At 41.2% G+C, this 12,549-nt stretch overlaps 1 pseudogene; it reads right to left on the reverse strand.

Annotated features, from left to right (window-relative positions):
• Positions 1 to 1,721: 1,721 nt before the first annotated feature.
• Positions 1,722 to 11,038, reverse strand: LOC135547829 (protocadherin gamma-A11-like; annotated as a pseudogene).
• Positions 11,039 to 12,549: the final 1,511 nt, after the last annotated feature.

Here is a 12,549-nt window from a genome sequence, read left to right on the forward strand (position 1 = left end):
AGCCTATACGGCAGTCTGCTATCATAAAATCCGATATTGAACTACAGAAGACTTCGCAAGACGTTGGAAAACATCACAAAGAATTGCAAAAACCGCAGCAGAGTATTAACAAACATCACACTAAATCAAATCCGTATTCACTGTATAGTCTCAAGTAAATCTTCCATTTTATAAACGGATGTATCTATGTATGCTAGATTTCAAATAATTAGATTCATTTTCCTGAAGCACCATTGATATGTAAAATAACGAATAATCATATGAAATAATGATTTAAAATGGTCGTAAAAATCCCTGATGACATTCCTTAGAAAAAGGTAAGACCAGAAAAAGTTAAACTATCGATATCTTTAACCTTCCTGCTGTGTTCCGGTCGAATTGGACCGATTTACAAGTTTTCTCTCTGAAAAATATAGTTAATTTAATGTCATAAGGATCCATGACTTTGTCCACACAGGGAATCTGAACACCCAAAATACATTTGGATGATTTTCACTACATTCTGGGTGTTTTATTTAACGTTTCTACACCTGTGGTGTTCCCTGTCAAAAAATGACTTGTCATTAGAAATTAATGGGTGAGACTACAATTAGTGTAGAAAATTGAGTTCAGGCACATGCACATTCATCAGATGCACACACTTCCTCTCCCAGACCCCACATGCATGTGTGTCTGAGCACACACACCTCACTCCCCTTCTTGGCTTCCACTGCAACCCCCATGGGAACCTTTCCCCAATAGAATATTCCCCCACTGGATCCACACCTGTTGGCATTCTCACACACAATCACAGCTTTGTTTCAATAATATATAGAACTGTTCTCGCAGCTCTAGTATATAATGCTTTTTTGATGCCTGTGGCAGCACAATGGCCAAACGATATATTGCATGCGAGGCTCTTGATCATATCTTTGATAATGACACTGGTGAGGAGAAGAGAGACCTTTGATACAAAGTAGTCTGTGATAAATAGCACAATATGTTTCATCTGAGTATTTGTTATAGTCAGAATAATCCGTACATAATGCTTTTTTTAAACTCAAAAACGAGTTGTATGAGCTCAGGTCAATGAGGCCTACAGGCCACAAATAGCAAATAGAAGTTCAAAACGTGTAATGTTCACAATAACTTAAGTTGATAAAAAATCTAACACAACATTATGTGATCATATATGGATTATTATGGATTTATAATCAGCTATAACGGGGCGGTCATTTTAGACCGAGAACACATAATTAATTAACATGAAACGAACACAACAGGAGGGTAAATCTGTCGTCTGCATTGGCCATGCAGCATTTATGGTGACATGGCCTCTGCAGAAGTCAGGACATTCATACTTCTTGCGATTCACGGAGCAGCTCAGAGCTGTTGAGCAGGGCTGTTGTGAAGGAAGTTGTCCAGGAAGTGAGTTTGTGTTTATACGGGACCTCCCGCCCCCACCTACCGTCAATCAATCATATCAATGCGGAGCTATACGGAGCCCGACGCATTTTATATTACGATATTTGGGATCTGCACGGCTACGCGATACAGAGCTCAACTTGTCCCCTGCATGCCTCTGGAGGCTACGCAATTGCGTCCGTACTCATTTTCCGATCAAGCATAATTGTATTTTAGTCATTCCATTCCGGAAGCCTGCAGAGATGTGGGCGCTGTCCATAATAGTGGTGCTGAAATACCAACGACCTCGAATAGGCGAACGGTTGCCATAGGATCTCTTAAACCTTGCGTCGACACTACACGAAAAAAGACAGAAAGACACGTTTGGCAAATATTTAGAGCCTGTGGCTACCCATTTCAAGTTTCACTATGTCCAGAAATGGTTAAAAACATTAAAAAGTGGGCGCTGAATCAAACTATTTTCATGGACAAAGTTATCATAAGAGAGAGGAGCAAAACCAATGGCAGAAAGTAAGCACACTGGAACAGTTTACTACATTTATTGAATTAAGTCTCGGCTAAACAAGCCTACCATGCTTTAAATGCTTATGAGCCTTAAGTGGATATTGAAACTGCACATTTCAATTTGGTAACTCAGTAAATTATATCAGACCACTGTTATCTTACCTCATCACAATCTTCTGCACTGTTCTGAGTAATTGTACTTTCTCCAATAGGCCCAACTGGTCTCTTCATTGTAAGATCAGCAGGCAGCGTGCTGTCATTGTAAGATCTTACACACTTGAAGTCACTGGTACGTGAACCCGCTGTCATGTATGCGTCCACCTCTGCATAGTTGGGAGGGAAATACGCACTGGGAATGGCGACTCCTCCATCAAACAACATTCTAGGCTTTCTCCTATGGCAGAACCTAATGGCCAGGATGACAATAATGAAAGTTAGGAAAAAAGTGGTGAAAGAAACCAGTGCGATGATCAAATGGGAAGTTAGTTTGAAACTATCCTCAGAAGCCATGTCTTTCAGTTCTGGAACTTCAGCCAAGTTATCTGATATTAGTAAATATACATCACAGGTTGTAGAGAGAGAGGGTTGTCCGTTATCATTCACTGATATTACAAGGTTCTGCTTCATACGGTCACAAGACGCAGGCCTCCTAATTGTCCCTAGAATTTCTAAGCAAACAGCTGGAGGCAGGGCTTTCTCCTATAGAGCTCAATTTTTATGGAACGGTCTGCCTACCCATGTCAGAGACGCAAACTCGGTCTCAACCTTTAAGTCTTTACTGAAGACTCATCTCTTCAGTGGGTCATATGATTGAGTGTAGTCTGGCCTAGGAGTGGGAAGGTGAACGGAAAGGCTCTGGAGCAACAAACCGCCCTTGCTGTCTCTGCCTGGCCGGTTCCCCTCTTTCCACTGGGATTCTCTGCCTCTAACCCTATTACAGGGGCTGAGTCACTGGCTTACTGGGGCTCTCTCATGCCGTCCCTGGAAGGGGTGCGTCACCTGAGTGGGTTGATTCACTGATGTGATCATCCTGTCTGGGTTGGCGCCCCCCCTTGGGTTGTGCCATGGCGGAGATCTTTGTGGGCTATACTCAGCTTTGTCTCAGGATGGTATGTTGGTGGTTGAAGATATCCCTCTAGTGGTGTGGGGGCTGTGCTTTGGCAAAGCGGGTGGGGTTATATCCTTCCTGTTTGGCCCTGTCCGTGGGTGTCCTCGGATGGGGCCCACAGTGTCTCCTGACCCCTCCTGTCTCAGCCTCCAGTATTTATGCTGCAGTAGTTTATGTGTCGGGGGGCTGGGGTCAGTTTGTTATATCTGGAGTACTTCTCCTGTCCAATTCGGTGTCCTGTGTGAATCTAAGTGTGCGTTCTCTAATTCTCTCCTTCTCTCTCTCTTTCTCTCTCTCGGAGGACCTGAGCCCTAGAACCATGCCCCAGGACTACCTGACATGATGACTCCTTGCTGTCCCCAGTCCACCTGGCCGTGCTGCTGCTCCAGTTTCAACTGTTCTGCCTTATTATTATTCGACCATGCTGGTCATTTATGAATATTTGAACATCTTGGCCATGTTCTGTTATAATCTCCACCCGGCACAGCCGGAAGAGGACTGGCCACCCCACATATGCTCTCTCTAATTCTCTTTCTTTCTCTCTCTCGGAGGACCTGAGCCCTAGGACCATGCTCCAGGACTACCTGACATGATGACTCCTTGCTGTCCCCAGTCCACCTGGCCGTGCTGTTGATCCAGTTTCAACTGTTCTGCCTTATTATTATTCAACCATGCTGGTCATTTATGAACATTTGAACATCTTGACCATGTTCTGTTATAATCTCTACCCGGCACAGCCAGAAGAGGACTGGCCACCCCACATAGCCTGGTTCCTCTCTAGGTTTCTTCCTAGGTTTTGGCCTTTCTAGGGAGTTTTTCCTAACCACCGTGCTTCTACACCTGCATTGCTTGCTGTTTGGGGTTTTAGGCTGGGTTTCTGTACAGCAGTTTGAGATATCAGCTGATGTACGAAGGGCTATATAAATACATTTGATTTGATTTGATTTTGATTTTGATTTGATTTGATTCAGAAATGTCCCACTGTGCCCTGATCTCTCCACTGTGGAGACCAATAGTGAAAAGTCCCGGATCATTCGATTTCACTATCTGATATGAAAGCCAGGCGTTCTGTCCAGAGTCAGCATCACAGCTATCATCTCGGAAACCAGGGAACACACCAGAGCAGCTTTAAGGACCATCTCGGTCATCAAGGAGTTCCCTGCTGGAGCAGGGTATAATATCTGGGGAGAGTTATCATTCTCATCTGTTATGAAGACACTCACAGTCACGTTACTGCTGAGTGGAGGAGAATCATTGTCTCTGGCTACAACGTGGACGTTGAAGATCCTAAACTGCTCATAATGAAATTATCGAACAGCTTGGATCCCCCTTGTCTCCATTAATGGATAACAATGAGGACCCCGGAACACCGTTGATCTCACTGGGCAATAGAGAATAGACCACTGTACCGTTCTGTCTCCAGTCTGGGCCTCTGGCATTAACATAACACATAGAGGGGCCAGGCTTGTTATTTTCAGTCACATAGGCGCTGTAGGATTGTTCTTCAAACACAGGTGGGTTGTCATTCATGTCTGACACAGATAAATTAATAGTCTTTGGGAAGGATAAGGGTGGAGACCCCTCGTCAGTGGCAGTGATAGTTAAGTTAAAATCTGATACTATTTCACAAACTAATTTGATTGTAGTTAGCAGAGAGTAATAGTTTCTGATTGAGGGGTTTTAGTTTAAAAGGAACATTCTGTTGAACGGAGCAGCTGACCTGTCTATTTCCCTCAGTCTTCATTCTGTACATTTAATGATGCCCACTTTTGTGCCATGTAACACATTCTCAGGGGTGGGATTTCTAAGCGATTTGATAAATATGTTTTGGTGCATTGTCATTCACATCTGTGATTTCAATAATAACTTTACATTTTAAGGCTGACCCAAACCATCTTCTGCCTGTACTCTTATTTCATAATGTTTCCTCTTCGAAGTCAATGAGGCCAATTATGTTTATTTCCCCGGTTGTCTTGTTAATAGAAAACAGCTTCCCAGCTTTGTTACTAATACGTCTGAGTTCATAGGTCCCTCATCATTAGGTCCCTCATCTGCATAAGTAGCCGTCACTGTACTCGCTACTGTGCCTAAAGGAGAATTTCCGGGTAGACTGACCTTGTAAACGTTCTGAGTAAAAACTGAAATATTATCATTAGCATCTAGAACAGTGACATGTATAACTACAGTACCAGATCTCTGTGTAGTCCCACCATCAACCGCAGTAAGTAACAATGTCACCTCCTGCTGTTGTTCTCAATCTAACTCCTTCTCTACAACTAACTTACTGTATTTTCCACCATCTGGGTTTGAATGAACACCTAAAACAAATTGTTTGCGTTTTATCCTATATTATCCTATATTTATCCCAACTGCATTTTATTCTATATCGGCATCATGAGCCTCACTCAGAAGGAAGCGCGTTCATCTAACAACAGACTCTTGGATTTGTAATTGAACTCGTTTGTTTTTAGAAATGAAGCCTCGTAAAACTATAAGGTCCCATGAGATTTAGGGTAGACTGTTTCAATAAAAAGTGTGAGCGTGATTGTGGATTTTTTTTTTTAACTGATAGGTCGAGAATGAGCACTGTCCCACTGAAAAATACGCTTCTCGGTGGCGCTGTCCATCTGTGTGGTTCTGAAACACTACTGGCGTAGCTTCCTCGGAATTGAACATGATGGATATGTATTTTCAGTGTGTGAATCTATTGATTTAAGTCACAGTAGTTTTTACTGAAACGGAATTTATTAAAATAATAGAAAAACTTGAATTTAGCAGAAAAAGAAAACCTCGGATACAGTGCTGGAAAGGAGAACATGCCACATTGATATTACTGAGTAGTAGTGAGAAGATGTGTCTTTGTAAGGGATTTCTTCCATTGACGGAGAGACGGACCAAAACGCAGCGTGGTTACTTTGATTCATGTTTTAATAAATCACTTAACATGAACAAACTTACAAAAACAAGAAATGTGAAAACCCCAAACCGTCCTATCTGGTGCCACAAACACAAAGACAGGAACAAACACACAGTGAAACCCAGGCTACCTAAGTATGATTCTCAATCAGAGACAACTAATGACACCTCCCTCTGATTGAGAACCATACTAGGCCGAACATAGAAATACCCAAAATATAGAACAAACATAGACTGCCCACCCAACTCACGCCCTGACCATACCAAATAAAGACAAAACAAAGGAAATAAGGGTCAGAACGTGACAGTCTAACACATTATTGAATTTCAGTTTAGGGGTGAACAAGGTGCCTATATGCACCAGTAGGCTACAGACGGAATAGAATACGTAGCCTGATTTGAATGTTCTAGTCTATTTCTCGCGATACAAAATAACAGCCTAGAATAATACATACATTCAAGCTAATAGAAGTACAGTAGATGCCACCAATGACCAATAATACATACATTCAAGCCAATATAACTACAGTAGATGCCGCCAATAACCAATAATAAACATATTCAAGCTAATAGAAGTACAGTAGATGCAGCCAATGACCAATAATAAATACATTCAAGCTAATAAAAGTACAGTAGATGCCGCCGATGACCAATAATAAACACATTCACGCTAATAGAAGTACAGTAGATGCCGCCAATGACCAATAATAAACATATTCAAGCTAATAGAAGTACAGTAGATGCAGCCAATGACCAATAATAAATACATTCAGGCCAAAAGAAGAACAGTAGTTAGTCTTCTGATGACTTAATTTTGCTCCAGACTGCCATACAATATTTTCTGTTTTGTTATTTAGCAGAAGCTCTTATCCAGAGCGACTTATATGATAAATTAGGGTTAAGTGCCTTGATCAAGGCCACATCGACAGATTGTTCATCTAGTCGATTTGGTGATTCGAAACTGCAACCTTTTTGTTACTGGCCCAATGCTCTTAATACTAGAACCCAAACCATATGTTGCTGACATACCTGCTAATAAAACATAGGGTAATGCATTTCAGATTTGCACGTTAGCTATTAGACAAACTGCAAATTAGTAACATCTCGTCTGAAAACCATGTTACCATTCCCATAAATCCTAAATAAAGGCATCCCACTGGGCACACACTGGTTGAATCAACTTTGTTTCCACGTCATTTCAGTGATATTAGGTTGAACCAATTTGTAATAGATATTGCATTGACATCTGTGTTCAGTGCAGTGGGTAACCTCAAAGTCTCCTGCAGTGTTGATACTCCTTCTAATACGTTATCTGGGCTCCTCTTCAGTGTCTGATCAGCCTGCAGCGTGTTGTCATGTCATAATATGCAATCTGTCAGGTTATAATCTGATATTATGTCATGGTCTAGCTCATCTGTATTTACCAGAGAATAATAGTTTTTGATTGAGGGGTTTAGTTTGAAAGGAACGTTTTGTTGAATGGAGCAGGGGACCTGCCTATTTCCCTGTACATTAATAATGCCCACCTCTGTGCCAGGTAACATATTTTCAGGGATGGGATTGGTCAGAGATGTCCAATGTATCAGCTGGGAATTGTAATTGACAACTGTAATTTCTACGACTATATTGGCAAATGACCTCAATCCTGAGGCATATTTGTCATAAATGAACTCTTTCGAAGTCCATCCGTCCAGCTAGACTGATGTCTCCCATTTTTCGGGTCAAGATAAAATAATGTATTATATTCCACTGAGATGGGTCCAAAACCGTACCTATCTTCCCCATTTGCTCCCTCATCTGCTTCTGTTACCGTCAGAGTAATGAACTAATGAACCTAATTGAGAATTGTCGGCCACACCGACCATATAGACGTCCTGGCTAAGTACTGGAATATTATCATTTTCATCTAGAATAGTAACGGGTATAAATAACTACAGTGCACACACACGATAACACAAGCACTTTACACACACATACACATGGATTTTGTATTGTAGATACAGTATGTGGTAGTTGCCTGAGGGAACACACTTCATGTGTTGTGGAAAGTGTTATGAAATGTAATGTCATGTAACATTTTGTAATTGTATAACTGCCTTAAAACTTCTTATGGCTGGGGGGCAGTATTGAGTAGCTTGGATGAATAAATTGCCCAAAGTAAACGGCCTGCTCCTCAGTCTCTGTTGCTAATATATGCATATCATCATTACTATTGGATAGGAAACACTATAAAGTTTCTAAAACTGTTTGAATGATGTCTGTGAGTATAACATAACTCATATGGCAGGCAAAATCCTGAGGAGAAATCAAAACAGGAAGTGAGAAATCTGAGCTTGGTATGTATTCACCACAGTTCCCATTGAAATCCCTTTGAGATATTAATGATGTTGCACTTCCTAGGACTTCCACTAGATCTATAGACATTTGAATGAGACTTCTACTGTGTTGTGGGACTGAATGAGAGCAGAATGTATCAGGTGTCTGGCAGTCAGCCATTTTCTGATCACGCGCATTCCTCACTTGCGTTCCATTGCTCATCAAGACACAAAGGAATACTCCGGTTGGAACTTTATTGAAGCTATATTTTAAAAACATCCTAAAGAATGATTCTGTACTTAGTTTAAAATGTTTCTTCGACCTATAATATAACTTTTTGAAGTTTTTGTCCAACGTAACTCTGACCAGAATGAGCATTTGGATATGTTTACTAAACACGCTAACAAAAGGAGGTATTTGGACATAAATAACGGACATTATCGAACAAAACAAACATTTATTGTGGACCTGGGATTCCTGGAGTGCTTTCTGATGAAGATCATGAAAGGTAAGGGAATATTTATCATGTAATTTCTTGTTTCGGTTGACGCCAACATGGCGGCTATTTTGACTATTTTTCTAACCGCCGTCTCAGATTATTGCATGGTTGGCTTATTCCGTAGAGTTTTTTAAAATCAGACACAGCGGTTGCATTAAGGAGAGGTCTATCTATAATTCCATGTGTATAACTTGTATTATCATCTACATTTATGATGAGTATTTCTGTTGAATGATGTGGCTATGCAAAATCACTGGATGTTTTTGGAACTAGTGAATGTAACGCGCCAATGTAAACTCATATTTTGATATAAATATGAACTATATCAAACAAAACATACATGTATTCTGTAACATGAAGTCCTATGAATGTCATCTCAAATCAAATCAAATCAAATTTTATTTGTCACATACACATGGTTAGCAGATGTTAATGCGAGTGTAGCGAAATGCTTGTGCTTCTAGTTCCGACAATGCAGTAATAACCAACAAGTAATCTAACTAACAATTCCTAAACTACTGTCTTATACACAGTGTAAGGGGATAAAGAATATGTACATAAGGATATATGAATGAGTGATGGTACAGAGCAGCATAGGCAAGATACAGTAGATGGTATCGAGTACAGTATATACATATGAGATGAGTATGTAAACAAAGTGGCATAGTTAAAGTGGCTAGTGATACATGTATTACATAAGTATGCAGTCGATGATATAGAGTACAGTATATACGTATGCATATGAGAAGAATAATGTAGGGTAAGTAACATTATATAAGGTAGCATTGTTTAAAGTGGCTAGTGATATATTTACATCATTTCCCATCAATTCCCATTATTAAAGTGGCTGGAGTTGAGTCAGTGTCAGTGTGTTGGCAGCAGCCACTCAATGTCAGAGGTGGCTGTTTAACAGTCTGATGGCCTTGAGATAGAAGCTGTTTTTCAGTCTCTCGGTCCCAGCTTTGATGCACCTGTACTGACCTCGCCTTCTGGATGATAGCAGGGTGAACAGGCAGTGGCTCGGGTGGTTGATGTCTTTGATGATCTTTATGGCTTTCCTGTAACATCGGGTGGTGTAGGTGTCCTGGAGGGCAGGTAGTTTGCCCCCGGTGATGCGTTGTGCAGACCTCACTACCCTCTGGAGAGCCTTACGGTTGAGGGCGGAGCAGTTGTCGTAACAGGCAGTGATACAGCCAGCCAGGATGCTCTCGATTGTGCATCTGTAGAAGTTTGTGTGTGCTTTTGGTGACAAGCTGAATTTCTTCAGCCTCCTGAGGTTGAAGAGGCGCTGCTGCGCCTTCTTCACGATGCTGTCTGTGTGAGTGGACCAATTCAGTTTGTCTGTGATGTGTATGCCGAGGAACTTAAAACTTGCTACTCTCTCCACTACTGTTCCATCGATGTGGAGAGGAGGGTGTTCCCTCTGCTGTTTCCTGAAGTCCACAATCATCTCCTTAGTTTTGTTGACGTTGAGTGTGAGATTATTTTCCTGACACCACACTCCGAGGGCCCTCACCTCCTCCCTGTAGGCTGATGAAGATCATTAAAGGTTAGTGATTCATTTTATCTCTATTTGTGCTTTTTGTGACTGCAAACTTGGTCTAGAAAAAATGGCTGTGTTTATTGTCGTTTGGTGGTGACCTAACATAATCGTTTGTGGTGCTTTGGCAGCAGCTAATTGGGATTCTTAATCAATACAAAATACAGTGCCAAATTTCTGTGTTGTACCACCATCAACAGCAGTAAGTAATAATGAAACCTCCTGCTGTTGTGCTTGGTATGGTTCTTACTCTAACACTAACTCACCATCTTTTTCAGCACCAGGTTTGGTATGAACAGCCAGAATAAAATGGTTGTCCCTTTATAGTGTGTAGTTCTGAACAGCTTTCAGTCCCGTATCCCCATAGTGAGCCTGATTAACCGCAAAACGAGTACCTTTAACGGCTGACTTGCTGATCTCAAATGTAACGCTATCCTCCCCAAATTGTGCAGCATTGTCATTCATATTTTGAACCCAAAGAACTATGTTATGTAATTCTAAAGGATTCTCCAGAACAATTTCATATTTTTGAGCATGAAATCCTCCCACCGCAAAGCTGCTCCCTTTCTACGACAAACACATCACCAGTATACAGATTGATTTCACAATAGCGTTTGCTGTTCCCATCCTTATCTAAGCAAACGTTCCTATAGAACAGCTTTTTAGCATCCAGATCCAGATCCTTGGCTATATTTCCGATCACAAATCCGCGTTTCAGCTCCTCCTGAACATAACTGGTTTCAATCTCCATAACTGGTGCGCAGGAAGAAGATAAACAAAGCCAGGCAGAACATTGAAGCAGAGAATGACAATCCTCTCTATTCCATCAACAGTGAACACAACTTAATCCAAATAGGCCAAATTAGAAAAAATACAGTACTATCGAACAAAATAAATGTTTGCGACCAGTAGATCAAAATGTACCACGTTAAAATGTTAAATGGGCGACCTCCCTACATGGCAATAATGAGGTCTCCTTCCTCACTGGGCGGAGAGATGGGTTTGAAAGCTACTGCTGGTAAATAGCGACACTACATGTTGTTTCACAAAACTGCAGAAAATTGTTTGCAAGGCTCTCAACATATGGAGTAGAGTCTGCCACTCATATGAAAACAAAAAAACACACCAGAGCAGTTTTGGGGACCATCTCAGTCATCAAGGAGTTCCCTACTTTATCGGGGTCTAATATCTGGGGAGAGTCATCATTCTCATCTGTTATGAAGACACTCACAGCCACGTTACTGCTGAGTGGAGGAAACCATTGTCTCTGGCTACAATGTGGACTTTGGAGCTCCTTAACTGCTCTTAATCAAATGCTCTCACAGCACGGATCACCCCTGTGTCTCAGTTTATGGATACAAATGATGAGACCGGAACCCCATTGACTTTATTGGGTAATATAGAATATACCACAGTACCGTTCTGTCTCCAGTCTGGGTCTCTGGCTGTAACAGAACACATAGAGGAGACAGGTGTGTTATTTTCAGTCACATAGGTGCTGTAGGATTGTTTCTTCAAAGACAGGTGAGTTGTCATTTATATCAGAAATTTGGAAAATCAAAATAACACTTGATGATAAGGACAGCGTTCCTCCATCGGTTGCTATTATGGTGACATTATACTCAGATATTTGCTCCTGATCCAGGGGGGCTCTGTTCATTAAGGTGAAGTAGTTTCTAATTGGTATTTAAAATGTAGGTTTTCCACAATGAAGCCCTTCACTCTGCTGTTCTCTCCATGGTCCTTGTCCTTAACATTAATAACAGCTATTTCAGTGGCTGCTGGATCGTTCTCTGGAATCGGTAACGGATTTTACAGTTATTGTGGGTGCATTGTCATTTATGTCAGTTATTTCTACAAGGACTTTGCAGTGTCCAAGCTTGACCTCCGCCTGAATCATTTCATAAGACGAGGCCTTTTCGTGGTCAAGCTCGCCTACTACTGTAATCTCCCCACTGTTTTGGTCAATGTGGAATAAACCCTTGCTGCTTTCAGACACATTTCATGTAATACGCTTTTTGACCATTTGCTCCCTCATCATTATCAGATGCAGTAACCTTGACAACAGAGTTGCCCGGACTTTAATTTTTAATCACGTTAACTGTATAAAGAGTTTGTGTGAAAACATGGGCGTTACCATTAACATATATGCCGACAACCTATATGACGAGGATTACCCCCATCAATTGCCGTCAGTGTTAGAGAATGCTCCCCTTCTTTCTCTCGGTCAAGGTTATTTTTCAAAACAAGTTCCACAACTTT

Source organism: Oncorhynchus masou, chromosome 11 (assembly GCF_036934945.1).
Source record: "Oncorhynchus masou masou isolate Uvic2021 chromosome 11, UVic_Omas_1.1, whole genome shotgun sequence".
NCBI lineage: Eukaryota > Metazoa > Chordata > Actinopteri > Salmoniformes > Salmonidae > Oncorhynchus > Oncorhynchus masou.